The sequence below is a fragment of the Pleurodeles waltl genome, chromosome 6, assembly GCF_031143425.1.
Source record: "Pleurodeles waltl isolate 20211129_DDA chromosome 6, aPleWal1.hap1.20221129, whole genome shotgun sequence".
NCBI classification, from domain to species: domain Eukaryota; kingdom Metazoa; phylum Chordata; class Amphibia; order Caudata; family Salamandridae; genus Pleurodeles; species Pleurodeles waltl.
Window position 1 is genome coordinate 1,615,107,704 of NC_090445.1, and position 20,218 is coordinate 1,615,127,921.

Sequence of the window (20,218 nt, forward strand, 5' to 3'; positions counted from 1 at the left end):
GAATGCTTTTTGAAAGACAACAGCGTAAACTGACCCACTGTGCTGATGATTTGATGGTAATGCTTACTGATGAGACAATTTTGCTTCAATCTTTCATGGGGGAATTTGAGCACTTTGGTGGTGCTCAGGCTTTAAAGTTGACACTCTCAAGTCGCATTATGAGTATTAATGTACTGCAGGAATTTAGGGATGTGGTCCAACAAACTTATCCATTGTTATGGACACAGCAATATATACCGTATCTGGGTATAAAAATATGCTCTATTGTGGATAAAACACACTACTAAATTACTAAATTACAATACACTGCTTACTATTACCTGCACAGACCTACAGAACTGGCAGATGAGCACCCTGACATGAATGGATCATAAAGAGGCAGGTCAGATGATATTACCCCCTAAATTTCTTTATACAATGCAAACACTATACATCATTGGTACAGGTGGAGGGCAAACCAACACTCTATACACTGAAATTATACCAAACATATATTGTATTTAATCACCCATAAATTCTCACATACAATCCAATTATTTCAAAAACAGTCCAAAATAGCACCCTACTAGAATCACACATGTACCGTATCCAGAAGCACATCTACTCTACTCCATAAAACAATCAAATAAACAACATATAACAGACAGAATATACACGTTATCCCCAATTATCCAAAGACCCCACAATTGTAATCACTTTTTACCACATCAAGCATACTCTAAATGTGCTCAATTCATCTAGATGGTTGAGTAAATCTATACTATCTCTTACGATAAAACATACAGTACACATATATGATCACTATCCAGGAATTATGAAATGTATTGGTTACTAACTCCTTGGAATACAATGCAGTACATAATACTGTAGAATCTAAATTTAGGGGAATAATTTGCTATCATCTGTAATGGCAATCATTGACTCTCGACGTGCATTTCGGTACATGCACTCCTTCTTCAGGAGAAATACCCCATACTCATAATACATCCATGTCCTCATGTGATGAACCGCTTGTATGGTCCTCGCTAACTTTGTTGTAGAAGAAAATTTCAGTTTGAAACAAAAAGACTTCTTGCAAATAGGATTGCATGGCTGAAGGTAAGGCCCTATGCCAACATGCCCAACACCCAGAGGAAAAACTGCTTAATGCAAACAAGATTCCTCTGATGAACCTCTGCCGAATAATAGTTGAACCATGTATAATCATGACCGGCGTGCCGAGTATGTACTATAACGCCGATAATCACCTGGTAGGGTGCAATTTTGGCCTGGTTTTGAAACAATTGTATTGTATGTGAGAATATATAGGTGATTAAAAAAAATATCGTTTTGGTATAATTTCAGTGTATAGAGTGATGGTTTGCCCTCCACCTGTACCAATGATGTATAGAGTTGCCATAGGAGTTAATACACTTATGTGATTTCCCTGCCTACGGGATCTCATATCTAAGCAGGGGGCCCTTTTCGTTCTTTGCAATGACAATGCTACCACTGACCCCCCCACAGGAATCTTGGAGAGGATGTAGCAACATATTGATCATTTCAAGTAGGGGGCTAGTAATTCTTCTTTGCAAAACACAGGTCATACCACACTCGGAAAGGTGGAGGAATTGGAATAGGAATCCCTTATCTCTCGCACTACTGTCCATCTACAGAGGGGCACTGGTGCTTTATGGACCAAGCAGTAGCAGGCATACACATTTGGAAAGATCCTTGGCTATTTAAATGGCACAAACCCTGGGAAGCCTACTCTTCCATGGTGGTGAAGTCAACAATGGAAGTGTGGGACAAAACTGTGAAAAAGGGCTTTACGACATTACTATCCCCAATGATTTCTATAATAGACAACCCCAATTTCACCTCCCTAGAGAGACAAGAGGCACTCTTTGAAAAGACTTGGGAGTCCTGTGTTGGCTTTCTATCACAGGAGTTTCGGGAACTCACTGGCCCTAGATACCTATGAATACTACACCTAATAAAGCCAGATACCCCTTAAGATATAGTGCTGCAGAAGAAGGTGTCAGTTATAGGCCACCCGCTGACATAAGAATGTAAAGTTGTTAAATGATATAGGATCATATTTTGAATCGAGAGAGGATGGTAATGTTAGGGTGGGTTTTAGTGGGGAGGGGGTTCTTTGAGGATCATTACAGTTATGCCTTGCAGTGCTCTGTACGTTTCTTTTTTGTTTGACAATTCACTATTCTGAAATCAATGTATGAAAACATGGTAATTACAATATTGGGTGATGCCACTAACTGTGCTTTTATTTAAGATTTTAATCCTTACATTCTATGTATTCTTTGAGTGAAATCTCAATAAAAAGAGATGTAAACCATAAAAATAATCAAGACAATGGCAAATTGTGCAATGGATCAGAAACATTTTTAAGTAATTTCAATACTGTGACCGTATTTCATAGGTTAATACAATTCCATTGCATAATTTAACCAGTCACTGTTCATCAATCCCTCATTTCTATCCCATAGGTAATTTGTCTTAGCAGCAAAATGCCTAGTTTAATTTCTTGAGGTGGCTTCTGCCCAACATACCTCAGGCAAACAACAAGCCTCTTGTTATGTATTTTAAAGAGGTAGCTGTAGGCCTCATTTGTGGTGTTGCATAGTGAGTTGATAAGGCCAAACTGACTTAAACAAGCTGATGGCCTTCACTCTGGACGTCTGAAGCTTTAGCTCGCTCAAACCAAGTCTTCCAGGAAGTTGAAGATTTCTCACACCCCCAATACATTTCTGTACGAAGTCTAAATACACTGTTCTGGTTATTTTGAAAAGGGCAGGGCTCCTGCTGAATGAAGTAAAATGCAAGAATTCACATATCAATCTTGCTGCACCTTCACTGAATTATGTCACATAACAAATCATATGAATATACATTAATGAACAGTTGATGTGCTCTCAACCTATTATAAAGCAAAGGTGACACGTATATGTGCACTCATTAATAAATGCAGCATGTGTTTATTAATGAAACGTGCACTCAGATACATGAATATGTGAGTATATGAATTGCAATGGAGTTATACGAGCAGAAAAACGGCAGGTACTTGGTGTCACCTTTGTCAAGTTTGAACAGTGATGTAATTATTAATGTTTCACACATGTAACCTGGTAATATCCAGTTTCCTGTAATAGCTTCTGGAACAAGGAAGCCAAGAAAAAATTGCTAGTAAAAGTGTATTCTTTAAGCACCCACACCAGACGCTTCGCTTGGAGCTGGATAATAACTGCAAACCTTTATTGGCTTTTTATCTCATCACCTGACCCTTCAGTGATTTTCAGGATTAACTGTGCGATATCATGCTAGTCCATCAACTTTTTCACTCCATCACTCTTCTTTACCCTCAATCACTATAATAATGTATAACACTATTTAAGTAACCAATTTATAACACACATGCACACAGCACGTAAGTGACTTGCCGCACTCCAATCATTACAAGCCAGGGAAAGTGAAAGGCCCCTGTTCATGAGTGACTGTTTTAAATTCACAAGTTCATATACTCATCTAACTTTAGCAGCTGTAACATTTTTCAATTTCCCCTGCCTTCAGAATCTCAGCTGCACTAGCTGTGTAGCCAAAGCCACCGCCCTATTCAGTCAAGCCATTGTATACAATCAGATATGCTCAGATAAAAAAGTGGGATAAAGTTGTGAAGGTTTTAAGAACTGGGAACAGATTTCATAAACACTGGGTACAACCACAAAGTTATGGTCAACTAGACACATAGGACAAACAAGGTGCCCAGGAGCAACCTCATGACGTACAGAGCAAGAAAAGACTTCAGAGTGGATCCTGCCGATTGTTTTATGCATTCCTATTATGATATGAAGCAGCTTTCCTGCCCATGCCATATACAATTGAAATATTCTATAGAAAGGTGGGTGTAACTTGCTTGCACAACCAGAATTCTAATGCTGTTATCAGAAATTTGCCTCAGTACTTCACCCCACTTGTGCTTCAGTTACTGTATCCTTAACTGCACATCAGTGCTCCCCTTTGTGTTTTGCAGCATATTTTGCAGCAACTGTCATGAACTCATAACTTCCCAGTGTTTCTGGTGCTCATGTGAAGGTATCCAATGCCGTACATCCAGGTTTGCGGTATATAAAATGGCAAAAAGTACTGCACTCTGATGCTCAGTTACACTGCTTAGGTCTAGATTGTGTGTTGTGGCAGTAAAATTGTTCCCTTCGGAATTTTCTCTCCCTTATGCTTTTGCAAATCATTATTGAAGACTACAATTCTAGAGGAATATAACATGATTCTTACAGCCGTCTAAAGGTCTCGTTATGAGTATGGTGGTGTAAGGCGATGGACGCGAACGCAAAATAATAGGACTTCACCAACTTGAAACAGATTAACTATTGAAATAGTGTTTATACAGCTGCTTGTTCTGAAAGCCACATTTTGTCTACATAGTATGCCTTGAGAAAGCCCTGGTGTATGCGCCTGTGGGGCGAAACACGTGTTGGCTGAGCTTCTGCTTTACTTTGGGACCATTTCTGTTGTATTTCAACCAGGAGTTACTTGCCTTCTAACAATAAAACTCGAATTGGAGTAACAAAGCCTCTTCCTGCAGTCCTCTTTCATGAACTTTATTGATATCAAGGCAATCAAACACCAAAAATATTACTCATAACAGTGGGACCTTACCATCTTCTCAGTAGTGTATTCCTCGTGGAGGACTAGGGTCCATGTCCCCTGGTTTAAGCTCCCACGTGTTGCTCCATGATATGGCATTTTAGTACAGGAAGAGTCTGGCTTGGACCCTTTCCTTGGAGTAGTAATACACTGCTCAGTCTTTTCTTTCGTTTTACAAAATATTTGTTTGAATTATCTTAAAAGATACCATCTTCAACATCATTTGGAATTTATTGAGCCAAATATACAATTTATAAATGCTCTTTGTGTGAAAGGATATTAGTTGCTTATACTGACACTGCCTTAAGTATGTATGCATGCACAAATGTAAATTTATATCATGCAAACCCTACTACAAAGCAATAGGGTGTTGTACAGTAGAGGGGGTTACATTACATGAGGGGGAGGCAGATCATGCTATGTGGGTACTGGTTTGTAGGCCTTTTCTGAGTTTATATTTTTGTGCAATAAATAATATTAAATAATCATACATTTTTCTATTCGATCCAATATGCAAATTAATGTGATTGCAGTGGAAACAAGTTTTTTAGAATGCATAGAAATGTGTTTATTAACGTGTTTTAGTTAGGTCATATTTGTATGCAACCATATTGGATAAAATGGATTCTGTTTCTGTCATTTCACTCTGTTTCACTCTCCCATCCTCTTTTCCTGAACATTTGTGTTCGCATTCAAAAATGATATTTAAAATACATTTTTATGCAGCTATTATTTGGTTCTAATTCTAAGGTATACCTGTTTAAATGTGAGTTACTCAGATGATGTAAGGTAGACAGATATACAACATGTTTCATTAGTAGCGTTACTCCAAACACAAGTTATCGTTGAAAACCCCACAAAGAACTAGATGTGTGTCCTTCTGCCTCTAGACCTACTCTGCTAGAAAATCACTGACTGGTAGGACTGGGGAAGGGGAAACATTCCACAATTTTATATTCCACTCTCCAATCACTAGTTCACACTTGTAGAGACTGAGAACCTGGCAGGATACCACACTACTGTTTGTTTCTTCAGTAGATGCAAGATGGTGACATATGTTATAGGACTGGTAATAATTCATACAAGGACGTTAAGTTCACTTCAAGAGCGGGTATGAATTGCTATTAGTGAACAACTAGAGATGTGCAGACTGGTTTATGGGCCAATCGCAATAAATACTCATCATCCTGTAGATGGAGCGTAGTGAATAGGAACAAAATCTTAGTGGAAGAACAGGTGTGCGTAGCAAGGTTTGTGAGTTAGTGGATGGGCAATCTTGAGATTTTAAGATTTTGGGCTAAAAAACAACCAAAGATGTTCACAGCCATATTGGGTTATACCCAATTTCTTCAATTTTTCCAGATTGGTCACCTTACAAGTGGTTGATCAAAATCATCCAAGATATAATCACTCCTTAGACTAGACTCACTTGAAAGAATTAATTGAGTATTTAACTAGGACACATGCAACCCCTCTGGGATTTACAGTGCAGTGCAGTTGCTGGCCTTCCACGCGGCCTTTTGCTCAGCGCACCTTTTACCCTGAGACCAAGTGCATAGCCAGCTCTTTTCCTGAAGACAGTTGTGGACTTTGATGCACTTTTAAAGCATTTCTTTATTTCATTTCTATGGTGTTGTTATGTTTCATGCAAATTGCTCTATCCTGGACACACACCCCAAGCCTTGTTGCACTCTAAGGTCTTTCTCTGGGCCTCTTCTCAGGTACTCAAATAAATCCTACATTGCCCTCTGCCAGGAGAGCGTCTGTACTCTTTCGCTGGTCCAGCCAGGATCCTTGTCTATGTTTCACTTATTATGATTTGAGGACCCTTATCCCTGGGGGACAGCACACAGCATTACTGTCAAAGATGCCCTCACATTATTTTTTTTTAGAAATATCATTTTACCATTCCCTGCAAGGACATCCTAAAACTGCACCACACAGCAATTACTGTAAAGGGACAAACTGACAAATGATGTCACCATGAGTTCAAACCCCAGTTGTTACACAAAGATACACAATAACATGCCTCCTGCTGGTGATTGTTAGAATGCAGTACTGGGCAAGGAGAACTGTTTTTTTATCCTCTACCCTGGTCAGTCATTTCAAACTTAATACCTGATGGCTCTATCCCAGCCACAGTTCTGAAATTTGGATCGCAGGATGAACAAATAGAACAGTCTGCGAAAAGTTGGAGAGTGAACTAACAAAAGTATTCTTTCAAGCATACTGCGTACGTTTAGCAGCAAACTACTCCCTCAGTTCATGGCAATTCATTTACTCAGATAAACTCCCACTAACATTGATATACATTCTAACACCCTGGGAAACTTCAACCATTCATAGGAGTTTATTGGAAATGACTGAGCTTTCAGATGATTTTTAAGAAGCTGCACTAATTGTGGTTTCGTAGTTAAATTATACTCTTCTCTGAATATCTCACTTACCCAAAATAGAAATGTGGTGTTTGGATAACATAGCATTAGATGATTTTATAATTTATTTTATTCCTCCTTGTTGATTGCTCCGATGAAGGTCTGTGCTTGCTCCTTTTCCAATAAAAAAATAAATCTCATTCCTACGTGTGTCTACTCCCACAGACATCACTAACATTTCAGAACTGCAAATTGAGAGCCACTGCCTATATACTTATATGACAGCCTTAAATAACTTTTTGTTATCTATGATATAGATGATATGTAGGCAACTGGACAGCGGTGTCTCTTCCATTAAGGCAAACAAGCATCACCCTACTGTTTGACCCAGCAAAGTCAAACCTGAAAAATAAAATGATAATAAAACAATTATATTTTCATTTTATTTTTCATTCTGCAAGCTGCCAGCCGGGCCGAGTCTTAGGTCGGGGCAGTGCCATTGCTTTCAGGACAGCAATTGCAGCAGGGACAGGAATGGTGTGTACTGCAAGTGCACATGTCGGTTTGGCCAGCAGTCTTACTATGGACAGCTCGACACGCGCAATCCAACCCAAGCCATGTTCAACTGCTGGGTGGAGAACAGACACAGGCCCTGAGTGAGTGCCAAATGAGCCCACTCCAACCAATCCCAGTGCATCTCTCATGCTGGGTAACAGTATTACCAGCATCAGAGCAGCATCTGGATTTGTGTTAGGGAGTTCACGAGAATCGGGGAGCCTGTGCATTAGCCCATTGACTGCCAGGACAGGAGCAGAATACTGAGGTGGTGACCGGTGGGTAAGTACTTTTTTTTATTTTTATTCTCTCTCATGCTGCCCCACCACTTTCATTTGACAGCAGCCACCACTGCAACTGGACACACAAGAGTACTCTTTCTCCCTCCCTCTTTCATCATCACGTAGAGAGTCAAGGCACCTCTAGCGGCATGTTATGCCAGGACATAGGCAACGACAGACGGACCTTTCCGAAGAAGGGACAGACCGCATCAGGGCATTACTAATGTCACTTTGAAGATGGAAAAAAAGTTTGATTCATTATGAGACAGAAACAAAGCATTCAAATTCAGGATCGGCTTCCAGGAGGTCATTTGTGGCTGACTGGAAGGAGTTACTCAGATTAGCATAGGTCAGAGGGCTAGATTGACATGCAATCCAGACTATGCTTATGCAAGCACTGGACATCCAGATATCATTCCTCCTAATGCCACACTAATTTTCTATGTGGAACTCCTTGTGCTTGAGTAAAAGGAGTCTTCACTCATTCTCGCTCACATTGAGGTATACCCAAACATAGCAGCCTAGAGATAAATTGAGAATCCCATATATCCAGAGCACACATAAATTTACTGCTTTTCCTGGAGCCCAACAGCAGTCACTCAACCTCCCTCCCAAAGCTGAATGTTTTACTCACAGGGCTGCACTTCCTACTGCTCCCACTCATGGTTTTTATTTTAAACTACACAACTCAAGCCTCATTTGATCATGCTAAGTGCCCCTTGTTTTTCATCCTTCATTGGAATATTGATCATCCATGATCAGATGATGATCAGTATAGAGAGTCAAAGTAAGATAGGAATAGCCTTTCCAGGAGTGACATTGTAGTTAGTTGCTGACTGTAGGTATTTGCTGTGCTTTAAACTTGTTTTTTTTTAAAAGGTGCTGTTGTGCTGCTGCCTTGCCTGAACAGAAAGGGAGGGCCCTGCCCTGGGATGCTATGGGGAATGGTTTTCTGCAGTAAGGTCTTGTGATTTGAAAGCTAGAATCTAACCCCCTAGGTCCTACATTGCAAATTGTAGCCTATGTTGTGTGGACTCTGGGGGACTAAGACCCATCTCCGTTTCACAACTTTTTCTTGACATTATCCTTTATGCTTTTGAGCAGATCTTTTAAAATTGATAGCCATGCAATCTGCAGAAACTACCTAAAACCCCACAAACTGGTTTTGAATGTTGGCATGCACTAGTGCTGTTGAAAAAAAACGAGAATCCTTTGTTTTGGCATTTTAAAATAAGAGTATTGGCAGATACTAGATCATCACAGCTGCCATAAAGTTGTCCCTACTCCCCAAAGCTTCCTCTCTCATCACCTGGTTTGTTGGAGACACCACTAGTTCTACAGCCTTCTTCCCCATATCTAAGACTCACCTTTATGATTCCAATAAACGCTCAAAGTTATTTTCAGTAACTATTTCTCACATTTAACCAATATAATAAAACTCGGTACCAGCTATTGGTCTGCAAAATTTGTGAAATTTGCGTTATTTGTTTTCGTGAAATTATGCAACATTTCTGGAAAATTCTGTGAAATGATGTCTAAATAAGCAAAAAACAAATCTGGCTACTCTTGCTCTGGTTGTTTGCGCTGTTCCCATGCTAGGTTTACTCCAGGTTGTAATTCCAAGATTTTTACGTAACAAGCGATTTGTAAAATTCCTGAAATTATGCCTATCATTCGGGTTTAACTGAAATTTGGCAATGACAATCAATAGAAAAGACTCTTAGCAATAAAACACTCGTACTCAAACAGTGGACTATGTAAGGTTGCTTAATGCTGTGAATCTATCTAATTAAGGAAATAGATAGTTCAGTACTCTCCTAACGCTTCTTAAAAACCAAGGTGCTTGTTCAGAAAAAAAACATTTAAGTGAAGATTTATTTCCGAACAATCGAGCCTAGATTCCAGAGACGATTCTGTATTTTGCTGCATTTCACAACGAGGAAAGGCCAATTAAGGCCAATTAATTGTTCACTGGTAACCTCGATGAGGTACAACGAAAAATAAATATACTATAAATGAAACACTGTTTCTCCCTTTTGTAAAATCAAGTGACAAGATCAACCAAAGCGCTGGAACAAAGAATCGTTACCAAACAAGATAACTCATGAAATGGAAAAGTAAAGCCAATTCAACCGAAAATCAAACATCTTATTGAAAAACGGACATTATCCTGTCTTCATATCAAAATACAACGCATTTAACTGTCTTCTGTAGCAAACTAAACCCAAAAATGCTTTTGAAGTGGGAGAAAATTCAAAGAGTGGTTTTGAAGTTCCCAAGTTCCCCTTTTAACTGCCAGGAGCCCTGTGGGGCTTATCAGTCCTTTGTCCCTCCACCCTCTCTGCCCAGGGAAACCCATCTTGAAGCAGATGAATGCAGATGCAGCTGAGTGTCCTGTGTTTATGGCTGTCTGGGTGGAATACACAAGGAGAGCTGTCAATCAGCACAGACCAGATGTGGATTGGAGACAGGCTGTAAGGCAGGGATGGCAGTGTGTGCTGAGAAATGCCCTTGTTCTAAGAGTGGCATTTCTAAAATAGTAATATTAAAACCAACTTCACCAGTAAGCAGGGTTTTCTATTACCATTCCGGCTGTACTAAACTTAACAGGGCTACTCCTTTCAGATCAGAATCTACCACTTGAAAGTATGTAAGGGTAGCTCTAATGCTGGCCTATGAATGGAGCAGGCCTCACAGTAGTGGGAAACTAATTTGTGAGTTTTTCACTACCAGGAAATGTAAAATACATAAGTACATGTCCTGCCTTTTACTTGCATATCACCCTGCCCTATGGGTTGCCTAGGGCCTACCTTAGGTGTGACCTATATGTAGAAAAAGGCGAGTTTAAAGCTTGACAAGTAGTTTTAAATGCCAATTCGAAATGGCAGTGAAACTGCTCACACAAGCATTGCAATTGCAAGCCTGAGACATGGTTAAGGGGCTACTTATGTGGATGGCGCAATCGGTGCTGCAGGCCCACTATAGGAACTTAATTTACAGGTCCTGGGCATATGTAGTGCACTTTACTGGGGACTTACAAGGAAATTAAATATGCCCATTGAGTATGAGCCAATGTTACCATGTTTTAGGGGGAAAACACATGCACTTTAGCACGGGTTAGCAGTGATAAAGTGCCCAGAGTCCTAAAGCCAACAAAAACAGGTTCAGAAAAATGGGCCAGGCAAGCAAAAAGTTAGGGGGATGACCACCCTAAGGCTGCCAGGTCTAACAGGATATCTTTATAATTTTTCTACAAGCCTGGATGAAGGGGGTTTCAGATATCAATAAGTTAATATTATTCACTATGGTGACTTCTGTAGTTTTAGTGCTTAGTTGCTCCTTCTCCTGCATACCCTGTTCACCCCGATTGTCTGAACGCCTGCTGTGCTTTGTTCTTGACAACGTAATTAATGCATGAACAGCATTGAACATGGAATCTGGGAATGGTTTGGCCACACAAGTACTTGGACTTCTTTACTATTTCCAGTATTGGGCTGTGTAAAACTTGGTCTTTGCCATGATATTTAGGGTTAGCCATGCCACGAGTCTGCTGGAAGGGAACAGCTCATAACCAGTTGAAGCCACTATTTTGTGAACGAGGAGTATATTCTGGTCTTCTACTTTCCATTTGGCGCAGATTGTGTTTGTCAATGGGTATTCGGAATTCCTTTCAGTGTGTAAGCATCTATGGAAAACACACGGACAGCCTGTTTAAGATGTAAAGATTCCATGCCTGTAATTAAGCCTTCCATTTTCCAGTGACATAATTATGCTAGCAGGAACTTCCTGTAGCTTCAAGCACGTGATCTGTGGTAAAACAAAGCAGATATTCCGAAATTTTACTCGGTGACCAAAATGCGGAATTCCCTACCCGATAATATATGCCTGTGTGTTTTTGCCTGGTAACATTTAGTTAAGAGCTGCCCTGCTGTGGAAGAAAGGGTCACTTCATGTTTCCCAATAGGAAAATCAGATGGTGAGTAGAAAAGCAAACACGACGACGCTGCTGCACGGTAAACCACAACTTCCATTTTAGGATGTTAGTTGTATACAAAATAGCACAGTAAGAGCGACAGAAAAATGCACAAACATAGGGTTTTGCATTTTAAGGCAATCAACAGTTTGCATGCTTGTTGTAGGCCTAACAACATGTTAGGAGCCACCCTTAGCAAGAAGGCGGGGGTACCAAACCCCTCTGCAGCATGATTTGTGCAGGCCGCACAAACAGCTTTTGTATAAAATCAGACCCAAAGATTAAATGGTATGGGAGACATTATTGTCACAGTCCAGTAAGGTGTAGCCTCGCTCTGAAAAAAGCATGATGTCCATTGGTCAGATGCGTCATTCTCCCCTCAAAGTTTGCCTGCATGGACCTTTCAGTCATCTGTGAAATGGAAGATCAATCAAGGGTGTTATTTGTGGACTTTGGTGAGAAGAATAACTGCTGCAGTGATGTTTTCATATATTCTCTGCTTGCTGTCACTATGAGAGGTGCACTCAAGTGAGATTCCGTTATCATGCCCGTTCCACTGCTAGCCTTCTCAGTTTAGAAAGATCAGGGTCTACATCCCTGGTGCTTGCTGGTTTAGAATACCAGCCATCTTGCAGTGGCTGTACGTTCTGCGAGACTTTAAGAACATTCGTCTTTACTGCCCCAAGTGAGAAGGACTCTTCCCCTATACTATGTTTACAGTGCCTTTTGGGTGAACCCTTTATTTCCTCCTCACTGTTGCTGTCATGTGGTACTTGTATAGCTCTTGTCATTAGTAAGGTGAGGGCCACCATCGCTAGAAAGAAACATTCTTTGGGATTGGTATTTCTGCATCAAGTGAGTTGCCACTACAATCAGAAATACCATAGCTCAGAAACCTTTAGTGCTTTCAGGTAGACCCACTATTCAGTAGGATCCAAAGACAATTAATTCTCTAACATAATCAGGACCAGTTCTCTCTTTATTAGCCTTGTCCAGGCTCCTTAGTCACCATCACCAAAAGTGGGGGCATAATGTGATCATGATTTGTTTTATTACCTTTCCACTGCTCGCCAGCAATAGCCATGGTATGATCTCAGAAGTCTGTTAGCCCACTGAGATCAGAGCATGGGCATGTTTCACTACAGGAGGTATATAACCTACATTCTGCAAAAGTCTGCGAGTGAACATATTACATTTCCACCTTCAGTTAGAAAAGTCACCGATGGGCCCCACCACTGAACTTACCTTTTGGAAAGTGCACCCGTGGTGGGTGATTTGACACAAGTCCAAGGAACTGCTCTCTATTTCCAACAAGACCTGGTCCACTCTTATACTGCATGGGTACAGTTACAATATCTACATGCTGTGCATAGCACCTGATACTGTCATCAATAATTGTCTCTGCCCACCACACTTGTTAGATTCCCATCAGTAAATACGTTGTGGTACTAAACTATGTAGGTTCAACTGGCAAAAAACCTCTTCCAAAGTTACACATATACACATAGAGAAAATCACTCAAATTTATTTAACATTCTTTGTATTTTCATCACTTTGAAATTCACTGGCCCTGGAACAGTTCTTGACATTGTGAACTCATACTGTTTCACAATCTGTCAATCCATTAAGTTGGAATTTCAGACCGTTGTAAAAATATATATATAAAGATATATACGTTTATATTAGAAATGGGGTCCATGGTTGGCAGACAGTTTGCACTCTGTCCAAGCACAGACCCTCACTCTAGTCAGGGTAAAGCAGAACCACACCTGGGTAACTCCCGCTCAGCCCCTTGGTAGCTTGGCATGAGCAGAAAGGCTTAACCCCAGAAGCAATGCGTAAAGTATTTGTACCAACACACACAGTAATACAGTGAAAACACTACAAAAGAGACACCACACCAGTATGGAAAAATAGGGAATATTGATCTAAATCAAACAAGACCAAAAACGACAAAAATGCAACATACACAAGTCAAGATATTAATTTTCTAAAGAATATGGGTCTTTATCCATAGAAAACAGTGAGAATGCTGTTGTTACACAAAGTATCTGGTTTGCATAAAAAATAAAGCTGCACGGGCGAGCGAGCGTTGGAAAAGTCAACGTTGCGCCGATTTCTCACTCGCAAGTGAGGCCGTGTGTTGTTTCTTCTCCGGTCAGGTCGGCGATGCATAATTTTTCTCCCTCACAAGAGAGCGATGTGTCAATTTCCGAACGGGCACCTCTGGTCCGGCCAGGCTTTGCGTTGACTTTTCACGCCCAGCGATGTTGAGTTCGAACTGTGTCAGGAAACCACCCTGCGTGGCGTTTGGGGTGTTATCAGCAGCTGCAAGCATGTTTTGCACATCATTTCTTCAGCCGTGATGCGTCGATCTTCCGGCATCAATGCAGGCGGAATATCGATTTCAGCCCCCAGGCCGACTGCGTGTTGTTTATCAGCTGCGTTGCGGATGGTGCGTCGAACATTTTCCCAAATGGCGGTCTTTGTGTGGATTTCAGTCCTTTTCCACCAGCTTCTCCTTTTAAAGGCCCAGGGACTGGATGGGGCACCACCTGGAAGGGCAGGAGTCTCAGCAGAGAGTCCAGGTGCTGGCACAGGAAGTCTTTGATGGCCCTGAGACTTCAACAACAGGAGGCAAGCTCATCGTAAGCCCTTGAAGATTCTTCTCAAGCAGGAATGCACAACAAAGTCCAGTCTTTGTTTCTTTTCACAGGCAGAAGCAGCAACTGCAGGATAGCCCAACAAAGCCCAGTCACAGGCAGGGGCAGCACTTCTCATCAGCTCTTCTCCTTGACAGAGGTTCCACTTAAATCTTTGAAGAAATTTGATTTCAAGGGTTTTTTGGTCCAATACTTATACCCTTTCTGCCTTTGAAGTAGGCAAACTTCAAAGGAAGGTTTCTGTTGTTCACAAGATCCTGCTTTGCCCAGGCCAGGCTCCAGACTCATACCTGGGGGCTGCGGACTTCATTGTGAAAGGGCTGGCACAGCCCAGTCAGGTGTAAGTGATTACTCCTCCCTCCACTCTAGCACAGATGGCTCATCAGGATATGCCGGTTACTCTCCAGATCCCTTTGTCTCACTGTCTAGAGGGGATTTACAAACAGCCCAATTGTCAAACTGACCCATACTGGGAATCCACAAACAGGCAGGGTCACAGACTGGTTTAAAGAAGAAAAGGCCCACTTTCTAAAAGTGGCATTTTCAAACTGACAATTTAAAAACCAACTTTACCAAAATATGTGTTTTTAAAGTGTGAGTCCAGAGTCACCAAACCCCACATTTCTATTGTAGGAGAATACCATCTTGCCTGGCATGTTACCCCCATTTTAACATGTATGTAAGTTTGTTTTTGCCTGTATCACTGGGATCCTGCTAGACAGGACCCCAGTGCTCATAGTTTGTGGCCTGAATGTGTGTACCTGTGTAGTGACTAACTGTGTCACTGAGGCTCTGCTAACCAGAACCTCAGTGCTTATGCTCTGTCTGCCTTTCAATTTGTCACTATAGGCTAGTGACCACTGTTACCAATTTCAATTGGCACACTGGAACACCCTTATAATTCCCTAGTATTTGGTACCTAGTTACCCAAGGTTTTGGAGTTCCAAGAGATCCCTATGGGCTGCAGCATTTCTTTTGCCACTCATAGGAAGCTCAGACAAACCTTTAAGCAGGACTGCCAGTGCAACCTGAGTGAAATAATGCACAGGTTATTTCACAGCCATTTTCACAGCACTTAAGTAACTGATAAGTCACCTATATGTCTAACCTTCACTTGTTGAAGGTTAGGTGTAAAGTTACTAAGTGTGAGGGCACCCTTGCAATAGCAAAGGTGCCCCCACATAGTTCAGGGCCATTTCTCCGGACTTTGTGAGTGCAGAGACGCCATTACACGCGTGCACTACATATAGGTCAATAGCTATATGTAGCTTCACAATGGTAACTCCGAATATGGCCATGTAGCATGTCTAAGATCATGGAATTGTCCCCCCATGCCAAATCTGGTATTGGGGTGCCAATCCCATGCATCCCCGGGGCTCCACTATGGACCCCGGGTACAGCCAAGCCAGCTCTCTGGAGTTTTCTCTGCAGTTACCGCTGCTGCCACCCCACAGACAGGGTTCTACCGTCCTGGGGTCTGGGCAGCCTAGTCCCAGGAAGGCAGAACAAAGAATTTCCTCTGAGAGAGGGTGTTACACCCTCTCCCTCCTTTGGAAGTAGGCATTAAGGGCTGGGGAGGAGTAGCCTCTCCCAGCCTCTGGAAATGCTTTGAAGGGCACAGATGGTGCCCTCCTTGCATAAGCCAGTCTACACCGGTTCAGGGAACCCCCAGTCCCTGCTCTAGAGCAAAACTGGACAAAGGAAAGGGGAGTGACCACTCCCCTGTCCATCACCACCCCAGGGGTGGTGCCCAGAGCTCCTCCAGTGTGTCCCAGACCTCTGCATCTTGGATCCAGAGGTGTGAGGGAACTCTGGAGGCCTCTGAGTGGCCAGTGCCAGCAGGTGACGTCAGAGACCCCTCCTGATGGGTGCTTACCTGACTAGGTGGCCAATCCTCCTCTGAGGTCTATTCAGGGTCTCTCCAGTGGGCTTTTCCTCAAATAATGAATTGCAATAATTCACCAGAGTTCCTCTGCACCTCTCTCTTTGACTTCTGTCAAGGATCGACCGCTGACTGCACCAGGACGCCTGCAAAACTGCAACAAAGTAGCAAGAAGACTACCAGCGACATTGTAGCGCGTAATCCTGCCGGCTTTCTCAACTGTTTCCTGGTGGTGCATGCTTTGGGGGCTGCCTGCCTTCATCCTGCACTGGATGCCATGAAGAAATTTCCCGTGGGTCGAGGGAATCTTCCCCCTGCTTCAGAAGGCACCAAACGTCAGCGTCACTGGTAGTCTGGGACCCCTCTCATCCTGACGAGCGTGGCACCTGGAAGACAGGTGGTAGATCCAAGTGACCCAGACTGTCCAGTGGTCCAACTGTCCAAATTTGGAGGAGGTAAGACCTTGCCTCCCCTCTCCAGACAGTAATCTTGTACACTGTGTGAACTGCAGCTGCTAGGGCTTCTGTGCACATTTCCACAAAATTCTTCATGCACAGCCAAGCCTAGGACCCCAGCACTCTGTCCTGCTCAGCTCAGCTCCCTGAGTTGATCTCCGGTTTGTGAGACCCTCTTTTGCAGTGTTCAGATGACTGCCGTGTTCAGACTTCTTGAAACCATGTTTAAGTACTTTTGCAGGTTCTACCTTCTTGTGTGTAGGCTCTCTACATTGCTGAGGGCCCACTCTGGCTCCTCCCCCAAGTGGCGACATCCTGGTCCTTTCTGGGCCTGGGCAGCACACTTTTTCTTCAATCGCAACTCTTGCAGCTAGCAAGGCTTGTTTGCAGTCTTTTGCCAAGGAAACAACTCTACAGCCTCCAGCACTCCGTGAGACATCTTCTAAGGAGAAGTTCCTAGCACCTTTCGTTGTTGAAGAATCTTCAGCTTCTTCCATCCGGAGGCAGCCATTTTGCACCTTCATCTGGGGTTTAGTGGGCTAGTGCCCCACCTGGACACTTTCATGACTCTTGGACTTGGTCCCCTTCCTTTGCCCGCCCTCAGGTCCAGGAATCCGTCTTCAGTGCTTTGTAGTCTGTTGTGGTCTTTGCAAAATCCTCTATCACGACTCTAGTGTGTTTCTGGTGAAATAGTAGTACTTTACTCCTACTGCCCGAGGCCTTCGGGTGGGGTATCCTGGACATCCTTAGTGTTTTCTTACACTCCCAGCGACCCTCTACACACTACACTAGCCTAGGGATCCATTTGTGGTTCGCATTTCACTTTCATAGTATATGGTTTGTGTTCCCCCAGGCCTATTGCATCCTATTGTATTCTACAGTGTTTGCACTATTTTCTAACTGTTTTACTTACCTGATTTTGGTTTGTGTGTATATTTTGTGTATTTTACTTACCTCCTAAGGGAGTATATCCGCTGAGATATTTTTGGCACATTGACACTAAAATAAAGTACCTTTATTTTTAGTAACCCTGAGTATTGTGTTTCTTATGATATAGTACCTATATGATATAAGTGGTATAGTAGGAGCTTTGCATGTCTCCTAGTTCAGCCTAAGCTGCTCTGCTATAGTTACCTCTATCCGCCTAAGCTGCTATAACACTACTAATCTACTAGTAAGGGATAACTGGACCTGACACAAGGTGTAAGTACCATCAGGTACCCACTAAAAGCCGGGCCAGCCTCCTACATCTAGCTGCTCCCAAAGGGAATTTGCACTTAAAAGTTATTTAAAGGCAGCTCACATGATAACCTATAAGAGAGATAGGCCTTGCAAGAGTGAAAACTGAACTTGGAAGTAATTCACTGTTAGGACATGTAAAACACAAAAGTCCATGTCCCACCTTTATCATACACTGACCCTTGCCCATGGGGCTACCTAGGGTCTACCTTAGGGGTGCCTACATGTATAAACAGGGAAGGTTTAGGCCTGGCAAGTGGGTACACTTGCCAGGTCGAATTGGCAGCTTAAAACTGCACACAAAAATACTGCAGTGGCAGGTCTGAGCCATGTTTACAGGGATACTCATGTGGGTGGCATAACCAGTGCTACAGGCTCACTAGTAGCATTTGATGTACAGGTCCTAGGCTCCTCTAGTGCACTTTACTGGTAAATCTGGAATAGGCCAATTACACATACAATTTACACAGAGGTACTTGCACTTTAGCCCTGGTCTGCAGCTGTAAAGTTCCCAGAGTACCAAAAACAGCACACAGTCAAAACATGGGAAGTAGAGGCAAAAAAGACAAGGGAGACCGCACCAAAGATGCCAAGTCTAACAATTTATTATTCCATTTTACTTTTGCTCTTATTCTGTATTAATTTAACGGACAAGTCAATGCCTTTAGTCCATACAAGGCACTTAATTAGGGATTGATTCAGCATAGCTTCAACTCATTGGTGTCTTCCACACAAATCTGCATCATGGTATATTCCTATTTTTACATATTATCTGAAAACACCATATAGCATACGTTGTTCCCCCTGGCAGGAAAAACTGCTACCAGTTCTGATATGCAATAAATGTGTGAGAAATATGTGATTCTTTTGCCTAACCGTTCCCCATAATTATGGGTTTGCAACAAAAATTTGCCACTAATCGATAATCTGCTGCATAATCTGCAGATTTTTACCAAAAGTAAAAAATAGTTTCCAGCTAACGAATAGAAAGTTACTAAAATCGTTGCAACCTATGTTGCAGCGAAGTGGAAGGCCTTATGCAAAGGATGACTGGTGATCTTTCAGTTGCTTAATACTGTATTTAGCTATTAAATTCCTACTAATGATTTTATATCTTTACCCACACAGTGTTCACATGTGAGGAAACAACAACATTATAAAGTAATACTATCCCAAAATGTCCCACATTAAGTGGCACAATTTGCCTTTTCTTGCCACAAAATGGAAGGTCTGATTGAGATCTTGGCAGACGAGTTACTCATTATATAATATAGCATTTTTATCAGATAGGATATCCGTCACCGTTGTGCCTAAGTAACTCATCTGCTAAAATCTCAATCAGGCCCTTAGTCAACCCTGCTGCATAATTTTGGGGTTCTCCTGCCGCATAATTCTAGTGGGCCTGACTAATGCATACATTTAATAATGCTTTAGGCTAGAATGTCCAGTGTAAGTCCAGGTGGGCTCTGCCATGGCATAATGTCAGCACTGTCATATATAAGGCATTTACAAATAAAAAAATCAAAAAGATCAGTGCTCATTTTGTGTAGGTGGCTGCAGGTTGTAGGCACAAGCACTTTTTTTTGGTTGCTACATATTTTCTTCATAAGGCTCTGACCCAGAAGAAGACAACAAAAAGCAGAAAGGAGAAAAGAAGGGAGGAAAAGAAAGATAGGAATAATGCTACAAAGAGTGAAAACAGGGATGAAAATGAGGTCAGAACAGTAGGACAAAGAGGCGTGATGTAAACATATTAGGGAGAAGGGGCAGGAGGTGGAATCAAGACTAGGCAGCCTTGATGTTTGGTAGCTCAGTCATTCAGCAGCGCTGACGGTGGGCTCATGAGGAAAAGGTTCTACCTCCTTTTACTCAACATTGACAAGATCCACACTATCTCACATTTGTCTTTGTCAGTGCCCAGATCAAAACTACCCTATCCGCAAAGGTGATGTGCCTGGGACTACTCAATTACCAACCTCACTACTTCTCCTACTCCCTTTTTACAACCTTCTCACATCTACCTCTGTTCTCTCCTTCAGACACCATGCTACCAAGCTGAGAACTACCAACTTAACTCATCTGAACTGCCTATACTGGATAACAAATTACTCTTTGCCCTCTTTAGTCCCTTTA

General features: G+C 42.1%; 1 pseudogene; it reads left to right on the plus strand.

Moving 5' to 3' along the window:
- Positions 1-8,110: 8,110 nt before the first annotated feature.
- Positions 8,111-8,341, plus strand: LOC138301801 (peptidyl-prolyl cis-trans isomerase FKBP1B pseudogene; annotated as a pseudogene).
- The last annotated feature ends 11,877 nt before the right edge of the window (positions 8,342-20,218 follow it).